Source organism: Macaca nemestrina, chromosome 8 (genome assembly GCF_043159975.1).
Source record: "Macaca nemestrina isolate mMacNem1 chromosome 8, mMacNem.hap1, whole genome shotgun sequence".
NCBI lineage: Eukaryota > Metazoa > Chordata > Mammalia > Primates > Cercopithecidae > Macaca > Macaca nemestrina.
The window spans coordinates 129,526,640-129,541,233 of NC_092132.1; the positions used below are offsets into that span (position 1 = coordinate 129,526,640).

At 45.0% G+C, this 14,594-nt stretch overlaps 1 long non-coding RNA gene across 1 annotated transcript; it reads left to right on the forward strand.

Annotated features, from left to right (window-relative positions):
• The first annotated feature begins 5,764 nt into the window (after positions 1-5,764).
• On the forward strand, positions 5,765-13,504 carry LOC105482045 (uncharacterized). The gene is made up of 3 exons (XR_987362.2): positions 5,765-5,936; positions 11,237-11,354; positions 13,335-13,504. It is a non-coding gene; the product is annotated as an uncharacterized lncRNA (long non-coding RNA).
• Positions 13,505-14,594: the final 1,090 nt, after the last annotated feature.

The following is a 14,594-nucleotide window of genomic DNA, read 5'->3' on the forward strand; positions in this document are numbered from 1 at the left end:
TTTTGAAGAGGTTACTCAGGGGAAGGGTGATATTATCTCATTTATGCTTTATAAACACCACTCAGGCTCTTGTGTGGAGAATAGACTCTAGAAAAACAAGAATCAAAGTAAAGAGACTGAGAGACTGTTTTAGTCCAGATAAGAATAGGCAGTGGCATTAGACATGGCACTACATGGTATGAGTCAAGGAATTCTTAACGTATTTCTTACTAACAGAATAAATGAATGAAGAAGGAAAATTGTAAACAGTATCTTTTGATAACATAATATTTCAACACATTAATATATAGTATGTATCAGTTATTTGTTGTTGCATAACAAATCATTCCAAAGTTATGTGACTTTGAACACCTCAGTTACTCATTCTTTCTTAGTTTCTGCAGGTCAGGAATCTGGGAGTGGCCTCGTTGGGATTTTCTGACTCTTGGCTGCTGATGGACTTGCAGTCAGATGTTGACTGAGGGTATTATTAACTGAAGGCCTTGATTAGGAATGCAGGATCCCTTGCAAAGTGGCTTATCAACTTGGCTGTCAATTTCTTCTCCATGTGGGCCTCTCCAAGGAGCTGCTTGAGTATCCTTACTATATGGTAGCTGGACCTCCCAAGAGCAAGGCCTCCAAGAAACCAAGGCAGAAGTTGCAATGTCTCCTATGACCAAGGCTTGAAAGTCACACACCATCATTAACACTGTGTACTATTGGTCACAGAGACTAGTCTGCCTGATTCAGTGTGGGAGAGATCTACACGAGAGCACACACCAAGGACCAGTAGCAAGAAGGGAAGATCATTAGAGGCTACCACAGATAGCTGGGCGTGTGGATATTTCTTTTATGAACAACAGGTGTACATTTCACAGATTCTGAAATAATTCCAGTTTTAAATATTCTTCTGCTCTAATTTCACCAGTATACTCATTCTTATCCATTTGTGTGTCCCAATTTAAGTTTAAAAACATATTCATAAAAATTCTAGATAGCATGGCAATAAATATTCAATGTATGTCTTCACATTTACTCTTCTAGCGAAGTGTTTCTTTAATAATTCCCTCAGTGGGTTTGTGTATTCAAGAGATATCATGTACATTTTCATAGCACCTGATGTGTAATCCCATATTTCCATTCTATAAAAGGTGATAGCTATATTTTAAGAGCTTTACTTCCGGCATTCATTCATTTTATTTTATTTTCATTTTCAAAATATCTTTTTCTTTTCTTTTTTTTGTTATACTTTAAGTTCTGTGGTACATGTGCACAATGTGCAGGTTTGTTACATATGTATACATGTGCCATGTTGATGTGTTGTACCCGTTAACTCATCATTTACATTAGGTATATCTCCTAATGCTATCTCTCCCCTCATTCATTTTAAATGAAAGGTATATTACTCTAGTTAATTGGAATAAATATGGTGGCGGCTAATATGTGACAAGGTAAATTGTGACAGAAAAAAAAACCTGTTTATTGTTTTGTTGGGAGATCAAACACATCCCAGTTGACATCTTAAATTTATTTTTAGGGCCTGCCATGATGGCTCATGCCTGTAACTCCAGCACTTCGGGAGACTGAGGCAAGAAGGTTGCTTGAAGCCAAAAATTTGAGATCAGCCTGGGCAACACAGCAACACCTTGTCTGTACAAAAAATATTTTTTAAAAAAATGATTAGTTGGGGCCGGGCGCGGTGGCTCAAGCCTGTAATCCCAGCACTTTGGGAGGCCGAGACGGGCGGATCACGAGGTCAGGAGATCGAGACCATCCTGGCTAACCCGGTGAAACCCCGTCTCTACTAAAAAATACGAAAAACTAGCCGGGTGAGGTGGCGGGCACCTGTAGTCCCAGCTACTCGGGAGGCTGAGGCAGGAGAATGGCGTAAACCCGGGAGGCAAAGCTTGCAGTGAGCTGAGATCCGGCCACTACACTCCAGCCTGGGCGACAGAGCGAGACTCTGTCTCAAAAAAAAAAAAAAAAAAAAAAAAAAAAAAATGATTAGTTGGGCGTGGTGGCACATGTCTGTAGTCCTAGCTACTCGAGAAGCTTAAACAATTAATTTTTAAAAATACATTTGCACATGATTTTAAATAGGAGATTTTTAATAAACAATAATTTTTGTTAATTACATGTAATCTTAATATAAAATGATAAAACAAAAAACATGAGATTCTGCAGATGAGGTTCAGGCTTCTCGTAGCTATTAAAGACACTCTCATTTGTATATTGGTGGTCACTAATCATTTTACTCTTAGGTAAATGTCCTTTCAATTTATAACCACCCCACATCCTTACATGCTAATGTGGGGTATGGGTTGTTTCCTGACATGATCATTAGAAAACAGACATATAGCAACTAGCAGGATGCTTTGATGCAGCAAAATTAATGCTCCCTTTTGCTGTGTATCTCCCCTACCAGCAAAGACAGAAACTCTACGTTACAAACTCTATGTTTTACCTAATCATCTCTAGCTGTGAGGAAGGAATGATCTGCTTGTTCTGATTTGTTATTTTGTTTGGAATCATTTATTCGCTGGAGAACTCCATCTTTTTAACACACACACACACACTCTCTCACACACACACACATATACAGCGATGGGGAGAGAGAGAGAGAGACAGAGAGACAGAGAGACAGAGAGATAGGCTGGCTTTCTCTCTTTCTCCTCCTCCCCATCCTAGAGGCACGCAAAGGAGAATATGTGTGAGAGAATCTCACCTGGAAGCCACAAATCATTCACAGAGTTTAAGGCAGAAAAATTGGTGTCAGACATGTGAAACTAAGGATTGTTATCCATCTATCTATCTGAAACAGGGTCTGGCTCTGCTACCCAGGCTGGAGTGCAGTGGTGCGATCATGATTCACTGCAGCCTCAACCTCCCGGGCTCAAGCAATCCTTTGACCTCAGCCCACACCACAATGCCTGGCTAATTTTTGTATTTTTTGTGGGGACAGGGGCCTCCCTATATTACCCAAGCTGGTTGGAATGCCTGGGCTCATGTGATCCTCCTCCCTTGGCCTTCTATATTGCTGGGATTATAGGTGTGAGCCACCTCAACCGCCCCAAGGGTGAAAGTAAAATGCAATGCCTTCCCCAGTGGGTTTGTTAATTGGCCCCTATGGTCAGCAGGATCCCAGCGTGAACCCAGGACTCCCGTTACAGGACACTTAACCAGAGAGTGGCTTCCCCTTGAATGTGTCTGTGGAAGTGACTTCTGAGTGTGAACCAAGTCCCCAAAGGGCCACTTTAGTGACTTATTAGGAGCACCTGGGACTTAGCGCATGTTCTCAATTTCCCTTGTGAACATTAACACCTGCCCTCAGGTCCTCCTAGTCCCACCTGAGCAGTGAAAACTAGAAAAGACAAGTGTGACTTCTGAGAAGTCAGCTGAAGCCTCCAGACAGGAGTGAGTGGAAATTGTTTTCAGCACTTACAGCACGGGTGCAGTTTTCCTGGGGTGGCATACAGCCGTGAAACAAGTGACCCCCTCCTCAGCCAAAGCAAGCAACCTGACGTGTTGGGGGTGTGCGCCGGTGAGTGTGTGTTGTTTAGACACCATACCCTTCGCTTGTTTTTTGTATAAGAGGGCCAGACCGGCATCTTATTGCTCAGGGAGTAGAAGCCCAGGCGCTTTTAGAGCCCAGCGGCTCTCTCCAGCCGGCTTAGGAAACAACACTTTGTTCAAGTTTATGCATAATTTAAGCAAAATGAGTAGAAAAATACTTCCTTTCAGGCCGGGCGCGGTGGCTCACGCCTGTAATCCCAGCACTTTGGGAGTCTGAGGCCGGCGGATCATAGGAGTTGGAGACCAGTCTCTACTAAAAATACAAAAAAAAAAAAAAAAAAAAAAAAAAAAAAAAAAAAAAAAAAAATAGCCAGGCGTGGTGGCGGTACTTGGGAGGCTGAGGCAGGAGATTCGCTTGAACCTGGGAGGCGGAGGTTGCAGTGAGGAGAGATCGCACCACTGCACTCCATCCTGGGTGACAGAGTGAGACTCCATCTCAACACCACCACCACCACCCAAAAAACTTTCTTGCACCCAGTGGCAGCAGGTTTCCCGAGGTGATGAAAGCCTGTTTGTGGATTAAGAAATCTTTCCTGCCTTCCCATGGCAGACCCGTAAGGGCAGGCTACCCTCCCCTGTCTACTGCTCCCCACCTCCCCCAAATCAGTGTGGAGAACGAGGAAGGGTCGTAGGACCTCAGCCCCTATTTCTTTTTTCTTTTCTTTTCTCCTTTTTTCTTTTCCTTTCTTTTCTTTTTTTCTTCTTTTCGTTTTCTTTTTTTGAGACGGAGTCTTGCTCTGTTGCCCAGGCTGGAGTGCAATGGCTCCATCTCGGCTCCCCGCAACCTCCACCTCCCGGGTTCAAGCGAGTCTCCTTCCTCAGCCTCCCAAGTAGCTGGGATTACAAGCGCCTGCCACCACGCTCGGTTAATTTCTTTTTGTATTTTTAGTAGAGACGGGGTTTCATTGTGTTGGTCAGGCTGGTTTCGAACTCCTGACCTCAGATAATCCACCCGCCTCGGCCTCCCAAAGTGTTGGGATTACAGGCGTGAGCCACTGCGCCCGGCCCAGCCCCTATTTCTATTTACCTGGGGCCTCGTGACTGCCAGCTCTGGGGGTCCCTCTAGAGGGGCTGAGTTGTGCTCCTGGACAGGGCGGAGCACATCAGATCCTGTTTAGGGTTACACCGAACATACGGATCATTCGAATGTATTTTTAAAAAGTAACCTAAACACGCCTCCCTAAACCCGTGAAAATCTAATAAGCTGAGATAAAAGGCTTTGAAAAATCAAAATGGCCAGATATCACTTTTTCTGGTTTCACTGCCGCTATCACTGCTGTTGCCTGGAGCCGCCCCCTTGGGCTCGTGCACCTGCAGCTCTGCCCGGGCGCCACCCACGCTCGCATCGCCACTGGTCACAGCTGCTCTCTTTGTTTCTTTCCGCCCTGCAAGGACAGACTGGATGCACGTGTGGTCGGGGGAGGAGGAGCGGGGGCCTGGAGACTGACGACCGGAGCTGAGACAGAGCTTAAGAGGCGTGGTGGCTCACGCCTGTAATCCCAGCACTTTGGGAGGCGGAGGCGGGCAGACCATGAGGTCAGGAAATCGAGACCATCCTGGCTAACACAGTGAAACTCCGTCTCCACTAAAAATACAAAAAATTGGCCGGGCATGGTGGCGGGCGTCTGTAGTCTCAGTCACTCGGGAGGCCGTAGAATGGCGTGAACCCGAGAGGCGGAGCTTGCAGCGAGCCGAGATCGCGACACTGCACTCTAGCCTGGGCGACACAGGGAGACTCCATCTCAAAAAAAAAAAAAAAAAGCGGCTCTTGTCTCCTTAGTGGGTGGGCACGACCCCAGGATGCCTCCTGGGGGCAAAACCTGTGCGGGGTGCAACCCCCGCAGCCCCTGCAGTAAGAGATCCCGCCCCTCCTCCTAAGGTGCAAAATGCTGCAGCTTCCAATTCCTTAACTATTAAGACCCCCATCCTGCAAAAGAACAAGTTCCAAGACTCTTGAAATACTTTAGAGCTGGTGGAGCCACGCGCCTTTGCAGAAAGCTCCTCCATTGGAGATGGAGCGGGGCGAGGGAAGGAGCAGGCGCCGGGAATCAGGGTTTTGCTGGATCTTTCTCCAGGTGGCCACGCCCGGAGGAGGCGGCAGCGAGATCCGCGGCCAGAAACCCACTGGCCAGAGGACTGAGTGGGCAGCGCGGGGAGGCGGGGTTCCTCTTAGGGAACTTCTGCCGCCTGCCCTACACGGGAAGCCCAGAGGTGTCTCCTCCAGAGTCGGGCCTGTTCTGGGACCCCAGGCTCCAACATGAGGTTGGGGAAGGGGCATCCACAGTCATTCTGGACAGTGACCCTCCTCATCGAGGCCTGACCAGGAGAGCCAAGTCCCAGCCGTTCTGGAATCTGAGTTTAATGTGAAGAAGCTGGACTCAGAGGTGCAGCGAGGCTGCGGTGGGGGTGGGGAAGAGAGGGGAAGGAGAAGGGGAGGAAGGTGGGCAGAAAGGAGGGAGGAGGAGGAAGGAGGAGGGGTAAGGAGGAGGAGGAAGGAGGTGAGAGAGGAAGGAGGAGGGGAGGGTGGCCAGGCACCAGGCACCGGCAGCCGGGGTGGGGCCTCCAGCGGATTCCTGAGTGGAGTGTGGACTGGCAGCCTTTGCATCCTTCAGGGGCTGGTTGGAAATGCAGTCTTGGCCCCCCTCTTTCCCCGCCAGGGCTCCCACCCAACCAGAATCTGCATTTTAACCGGACACGCAGGCGATTCCTGCGCACATTGTGAGATGCCCTGGTAAACATATAACGCTTATCTGCAGCTCACTCTTACACAGGGGTGTAGAGAGGAGAGGCAAAGGAGATAGCAGGCTGCTTTTCATAACAGAAGAAAGGCGAGAAGAGGAGCAGTTTCTCCCTTTGCCTTATAAGCTAAGGGCAGGGCTGGCGTGGTGGTTAACACATATAATCCCAGAGCGTTGGGAGGCGAAGGAGGGAGGGTGGGTTAAGCCTAGGAGCTCCAGAGCACCCTGAGCAACATAGCAGACCCAGTCTCTACAAAAAAATAAAAATTAGCTGGGTGTAGTGGCGCCTGTAGTTCCAGCTACTTGGGAGGCCAAGGCAGAAGGATTCATAGAGCCCAGGAGGTTGAGACTGCAGAGAGCTGTAACAGAGCCATTGTACTCTAGGGCAACAGAGCAGGATCCTATATTAATAATAATAATAATAATTAATAAGCAAGGGGAAGGCCTGGCCAAGGGAAGAGCTCATTCCTGCCAGTCTTCTAAACATCCCCTCACTATCCTGGACAGAGCTTGGTAAAGGAGCTTTTGTAGACCCTTGAGGGTCAGCACTTGGCTTCCATTTGGAGGCCTGCGGAAGTCAGGCCATTGGGCACCTCCTTATGTGATGTTCCAGGACCCTCAGCCCCCTGACTTGCTGAGACAGTCCAAGCCCCGGTGTGGGAGAAGTGTAAACTCATGGGGGCAACGGGTGGGGTAGGACAGAACCCAAGTGAAAATATACATTCATGGGCAGGGCAATGTTTTCCCCACTCCCCAGGTGCAAATTCTATCTGGCTTCATGTTGCCATCTCTAAAGCTCCTTGCCAGTTACTTCCATAAGACAGGCCTCACTCATCTCTTCAAGCAACTTTCACCCATATAATATCAACTCTGCCTTCCCCCCAGGTTGGGGTGGTGATAGTTGGGAAACATTCACCAGATATTTCTCTGGACCCTGTATCTATCCCAGGGAGAGCATTAGCCTGGCCCCAGGGTCAAGCAGACCTGGTGCTTGGAAGGCGCAAGCCTAGGAAGAAGAAAAGATGTGAAAGAGACCTCAGGGCCTGAGAGCTCACAAGCTGGTCAGTTTTTATCACCTTTAACATGGACGCTTTCTCTGGAGCTGAATGCCAGGTTTGGAGGCTTACCGTAGGCTATATCAGCCAGTAAGGATGCCAGTAAACTTATAACATCCTTTCTGTAGACTTAAAAATCACAAATCCATACATTTGCAAAGCAGAGTTTTATTTCTTAGAAAAAGTTGCAACGTGCAGGCTGGGAAGCGGAGTCTGCTGCGCAGACTAAAATCACTCTCTGTCAGAGCAAGGGTGGGACAGGAGTTTTATGCTAAATGGGCTGAATATAATATAGTATTCATCAGGTTACAGGAGGAGCTATGAATATTCATGAATAGAGGATCGTGAACATATGTTGTAAGCAAACATGCATGTTATGCATGTCCCATGTTCACTTTGAAGTGGAGACAACATTTAAATGCGCTAACATTAGGCTCTATAAGTCAAAAGGTGAAGCAAAGGACACAGAGTGTCTTGTGCAGAGCATCTGTAAAGCAGTCCATAGAAAGGAGAATTTTGTCTGAAAGGAATGCATGGTGAAACCAGTTACCTGCTGTGTCAAAACCACAAGAAGGGAGGGGAGTTGGCTATGGTATCTATCTGGCAATTGGCTGAAGTCAGGGATGGAGCAAAGCTTCCATTTTTTGTTTCTCCAGGGCCAGTTCCTGTTTAACTGTTAGGAAATAATCTGGTAAAGATTAGCAAGAAAGATTGCATCGTGAGGCATGACCAACTTCCCATCTTGTCATGGCTGGGAAACTTAAAGGTTTTCTGGGATCTCCTTGGCTGAGAGGGTTCTTTTTCATCTGCTGAAGGTGAGGGGAGTTGGATTTTATTTTTATTTTACAATTCATTCATTCATTCATTCATTCATTCATTCATTCATTCATTCATCAGATAGCTTCTGAGTAACTATTATGGGCCAGATACCATCTTTAGGCCCTGGGGATGCAGTGTTTACATTACTAATTTTCTGTTTTCACAGTGGCAGATGATTTTTTAAAAAATATATGCTGGCAACATAATGAGACCCTGTCTCTACAAAAAATTCAAAAATTTAGCTAGGTGTGCTATCGCTTGCCTGTGTGGTTCCAACTACTCAAGAGGTTGAGGTGGGAGGATCACTGGAGCTGGGGAGGTCGAGGTTGCAGTGAGCTGTGATTGTACCACTGCACTCCAGTCTAGGTAGCAGAGTGAGACCCTGTCTCAAATACACACACACACACACATACACACACACACACGCGCACGTGCTATGGTAGATGATATGGGCTATGGGCTATAATGAAAACTGAAGTTGGGTAAATGGGATGGAGTTGGCAGGAAGGTGCAATTATGCATTGGTTGGTCAGGGAAGCTTTCTGTGTTGACATTTGGACAGAGACCTGGAAGAAGGGAAGAGGAAAGCTGCGCAGACAATGGGTTAAGTCCAGCCCAGGGACTCTGAGGTGGGAGCATGCTTAATGTGTTGGAATAAGAATGAAGAGGCTGGTGTGGCCAGAACAAAATAGACATAGTGAGAAATGAGGCAAGATGGGGTCAGGGAGGAAGTGAGTAGATCAGGTGGGGCCTTACAAGCTTGGCGAGGGCTTTGGATTTTACTATGTGGGAGACTGAATACCATGGGAAGCCCTGGGAGGGTTTCCAGCCATGCTGTGGCAAGAAGTCACTTATATTTTAAAAAGATCACTCTGGCTGCTGTGTTGAGGATAAGCTGTGGAGGCTGGAAGGCCAATTACAAGGCTACTGACTTAAGTGGAAGTGAGAAATAATGGTGATTTGTTCTTGGGTAATTGTGGTGGGGAAGGTGGGTTATTGTAGGACTCTGCATGTATTTTGAAGGCAAAGCCACTAGAATTTGCCAGAAGATTGGCTATGGGAGAATGAGCAGAGTCAAGGATGACTACAAAGTTTTTGATCTGAGAAACTGAGAGAATGAAGTTTCCATGTAACACAATGGGAAAACAGAGGATGTAAGGTTGTGGGAGTTGCAGAGTTGCGGGGGAAGGGACATCAAAGGTCAGATTTTTTACATGTTACATTTGAGGCAGATGTATGGCAGGAGATATAAATCTCAATAGTGTTTTAAAGTTATCTCCCTCAGCACTCTAAGCCCTTATAAGAAAGTTCTCCATGAATGCATAGTGCCATAGAATTAGAGAATTCCAAAATTATAGAAGCTACTTAAGAAATATTTTTTTAATTTTACATATGAGGACTTTGAGATTCAGGGCAGGGGGAGCATAAAGTGACTTGCCAAATATGATGTAATTGGTAATAACAGAGCTGGGATTAGATTCCAAAACTCAGTGCATTTTCCCTGCACTAGACAGCACTGCCTCCCAAGAAATGATGTTATTATTATTCCTGCTCTTTCTTTGGTGGCCAAGATCAAGTAGACTGTGGAGTGAAAGATAGTCTTGTTCAGTTACAACAACATTGGTATAGCAATGGGTGGTCTCTACTATTTAACATGGAACTTTCCCTCCCTCCCTTCTGCCCTCCTCTCTCTCTCTCTCTCTCTCCCCCCCTTCCCTCTATCTCTTTCTCTCTCTCTTTTCTTTTCCCTCCCTCCTTCCCTCCCTCTCTCCCTGCCTCCCTCCCTCCCTCCCTCTCTCTTTCTCTTTCTTTCTCTTTCTTTTTCCCCTTCCTTCCTTCCTTCCCTCCCTCCCTCCCTCCCTCCTTCCCTCCCTCCCTCCCTCCCTCCCTCCCTTCCTTCCTTCCTTCCTTCCTTCCTTCCTTCCTTCCTTCCTTCCTTCCTTCCTTCCTTCCTTCCTTCCTTCCCTCCCTCTCTCTCTTTTTCTTCTTTCTTTTTCTTCCTTTCTTTGTATCCTATCTTTCTGTGTTTCTTTATTTCTTTCTTGAATTTTAGGCTTTATTACTGATAATTTGGTAGCTACTCCATGAAATAATTCCATCAAGGGTCACTTATTGACTTGGAAGTAAATGTACAAATCAGAAAAATTCTGAGTATTGCTGTATTAGTCTGTTCTCAAGCTGCTAATAAAGACATACCTGAGACAGGGTAATTTATAAAGGAAATAGGTTTAATTGACTCACAGTTCCTCAGGGCTGGGGAGGCCTCAATAAACTTACAATCATGGTGCAAGGCGAAGCAAACATGTCCTTCTTCCCATGGTGGCAGCCAGGAGATGTGCTGAGAAAAAGTGGGAAAAGCCCCTTTTAAAACCATCAGATCTCATGAGAACTCACTCACTATCATGAGAACTGCAGCATGGGGGTAACTGCCCCCATTATTCAATTACTTCTCAGTGGGTCCCACCCATGACATGTGGGGATTATGGGAACTACAGTTCAAGATGAGATTTTTGGGGGGAACACAGCCAAACCGTATCAATTGCGAGCCTCATCTTTTTGTATTTTTGCTCTTTAGATCAACAATGAATTGTTCATGTGAAAGAAATGCTCAGGTTGGGTGCAGTGGCTCACACCTGTAATCCCAGCACTTTGCGGGGGCTGAAACAGGTTGACCACTTGAGGTTAGGAGTTTGAAACCAGCCTGACCAACATGGTGAAATCTCGTCTCTACTGAAAATACAAAGTTAGCGAGACATGGTGGTGCATGCCTGTAATGCCAGGTACTTGGGAGGCTGAGGCAGGAGAATCGCTTGAACCTGGGAGGTGGAGGTTGCAGTGAGCTGAGATTGTGCCATGGCACTCCAGCCTGGGCAACAAGAGTGAAACTCCATCTCAACAAAAACAACAACAAAATGCTCAGTTTAAGAAGTCACTTGAAATTTTCTTATTTTTAATGGTTGCTTGCTTTGGAAATAGTCGATCTGAATTTAACTAATTGGTTTTCAATCCAATCAACTGGTTAAATACATTGGACTTCACACACTGGGATTCATTTTGTGCTGTTTCCTGCAGAAGAATCCTGACATTCTGGGATGGAGAGTGAGGAGGACGAGTGGAGTCCATGCACTGGTGATCTTGGAAAGGATGGAGCTGTCACTCCAGTGACACCAAGCTTGGAGCTCTGCCTGTTGTAAGAGTTCCCTTCCCTCAAGACACACATGTGGGGCATGTCACTGAATGAGGCTAAAGCACCATGAAATAAAGCCAACTGTTTCTTCCTTGAGCAATCAAATTGCTGGTCATAATTCCTAAGGAATAAAAACAAATTTTTCGGACTAGGAACAATCTGATTGTGAAACATCAAAACAAGAAAATTACTTTGAAAGACTCAAAAATCACATGGGCCAGCAGCCCAACACATCATCTCCAAAGTCACATTACACTGTTAAAACCAACACATTCGTTTTACATCTGTGGGATCAAGCTTGTTTTCTCCTCTGTCCCAACCTACTATCCATATGGGGCCCAATTCCCCATCTGTCCATTGCTTTTGTTCTTCACAGTTGAGATTTTAATTTCAGTGATAATAAAAATTATCACCATCATCAGGTTTAGGTTTGATGGTGTATTTTGCTTTTGGAAGCACTCTCACCCTTTCCCACAATGCAGAGAATCGGGAGGATACGCGTTCCACACATTTTGCAGGTGGAATAAGAACAGGGCCAATGGCAACTGGTCTCTCTTGAGATGCCATCTCCACTTTAATGTTGCATGGGCAGTCAACTTCTCACGGCAAAGCCACTGTCTGGGTTTCCCTTCCTCTTCCTTAACCCTGTCCACTTCTAAAGACATCTCACTCATTTTCATATCATGGGAACTCCATCCTTTTTCTTCTCCAGAACACACATTCTGGGCTAACCTTTGTTTGGTCTCTCTTTTCTCTTACTCGCTACACATCACCAGCAAATCTCATGGCCGTCACTTTCAAAATATGCTCAAAATGCTGCCTAGTAGTTCTCTTAATCACCAATACTTGGTCCTAGACACCAAAATCTCTTACCTAGATTTTTGCCATAGCTTCATAACTAACCCTATCATCCTCAACTCTTCCTGTCCCCTAGTAGACACTCAACAGAGTAACTAGAGTGCTTCTTCCCAAATTTACTGGTGTCACTTTTTTGCTAATAACCCTCCAAAGCCTTGTATGTACTGTGGCCTACAAGATTCTCCATGATTGAGCCCCTCTTATCGCTGGCCTGGCTTCCCTCTTGTCCATTTCCCTCCTACGAACGTGGCCTAGATGTCATTCTATAACTCACCAATATAATTTTTGCCTTAGGGCTTTTGTACTTACTCTTTCTGACTGGAATAGATTCTCTCATATATATCCATGTATCTTTCATAGACATCTGCATATATATGGCTCATAAATAACCTATATATTTATTAGAGAGGTCTTAACTCTCCTATATGAAAGACCAACCCTTTTCTCCCTGTTCAACCCTTCCTAATCTTATTATCTTTTTTATCCAAAACAATTGTCACCATCTGAATCCTTTATATTTTTCTTTTGCTTTTCTCCTACTTCCTTCTACAGGAATATAAATTCTGCAAAGGCAGGGACTTAATTTTTTCACTGCTGTATTGCCAGAGCTTTGAGCTATGCCTCTCTCATACAATTTTTGTGCTTACCAATACTTGTTAAATGAATAAGTTGATGAATTCAGAGCCATCCAAAGATGGAATGGGCCTCCTTGGATGATAGTAGACACTTGGGGTTTTCCAATATTTATTCTATATTATAAAATGAACCTAATGATCTGAAGGGTTGGACTAAGTTAGATGTCCTTTAAAAGGACAGCAGCATGGTGGCGGGGCGGGGGCTGGGGGGGGGAGGTGAGAGCGTGTGTCAGAGATAAGTGATTTGAGTTTTTTATCTGATACTCCTGTGACATTGGATAATTTATTTAACTCTCCTAATCTCAGTTTCTTTGTTGGAAGGGATTTTATGCTTTCTATTTCATAGTGTGGTTATGATGATAAAATTAAACAACAAATAAAAAAAATACAAACCAGAGAACACATGTACAATGTTTAGCCTAGTTCCTGACACTTACTTAATAGTGTGGCAAACATTAACTGTACACTTACTCCTATCTCACTCCTATAGCTGGTATGTCTCCTGCATACTCTGGATGCTCAATAAACTGTTGATCATGCATTGGTAGCGTGGTCTTCAAGAAAGGGCCAAGCACAATCGTGTCTCTTCCAGCCTCTGGATTCTGAGGATCTGCGAAAGGATGGGCCCAAGGCTACCCAGGATGTGAATGGACTTTTTGGTTATTTGTTGGGATATGTTTTTCCTGCCAAATAAATTATTAGTTCTTTTCCTTTAGGCTTCCTTCTTTAATTCTTTTAAGATTCCTGACTCTCCTGATCCTCCCTTGGTCTCTAAAATTGCTCTTTATCTTGAATTTTTTTTCTCAAACCTATCTGTATTAGGCCATTCTTGTGGTGCTATAAAGAAATACTTGAGACTGGTCAACTTGTAAGAAAATAAGTTTATTTGGCTCATGGTTCTGCAGGCTGTAGAGGAAGCATAGTGTCAGCAACCGTTTCTGGTGAGGCCTAAGGAAGCTTTCAATCATGGTGGAAGATGAAGGGGGAGCAGGTGTTTCACATGGCCGGAGTGGGAGCAAAAGACAGAAGGTGGTGGTGGGGAGATGCCACATGTTTTAACAACTATATCTCATGAGAACTCACTCACTATCCTGAGAACAGTACCAAACCATGAGAGATCCGCCTCCATGACTCAAACACCTCCCACCAGACCCCACCTCTGACATTGGGAATTACATTTCAACATGAGGTTTGGGGGGATGAATATCCCAACTCTATCATTATCTTGCTTACTTCTTGACCTTTGCCTCTGATATTGATTTTGTCTAATGAAATTTGTGAACCCCTAAAAATTCCCACCACAGATTGCTCATGCTGACTCAGATTTAAGTGGGATGAGTCAAATACCAGCTCCCTCACTCCTATAGCTGGTATTTCTCCTGCAGAAACTGGATGCTCAATAAATATCTGTTAATTATGTACTGGTAACATGGTCTTCAAATGAGTTACTAAATGAAATTATCAGAAATGATCACAGCCATATCAAATTTGGGCATATGGAAATATCAGAAAGAAATATGCTGAAATATAACAGTTATCTAAGGTGGCAGGAATATGGGCAAATACAATGCCATTATTCTACAGCGAATATTTGTTATGCTTAGAAATTAAAAAGTAAAAAATGTCCTAATAATGCATATGGTAGGTCCTGCTGGTGACTTTCTTCTGATAGAAGTAAATCACTTCTCTCAGCTTCTGTATCTGCAGATTGAAAGGAGAGAGCACAATATCTGTTTGACATACTCTAAGG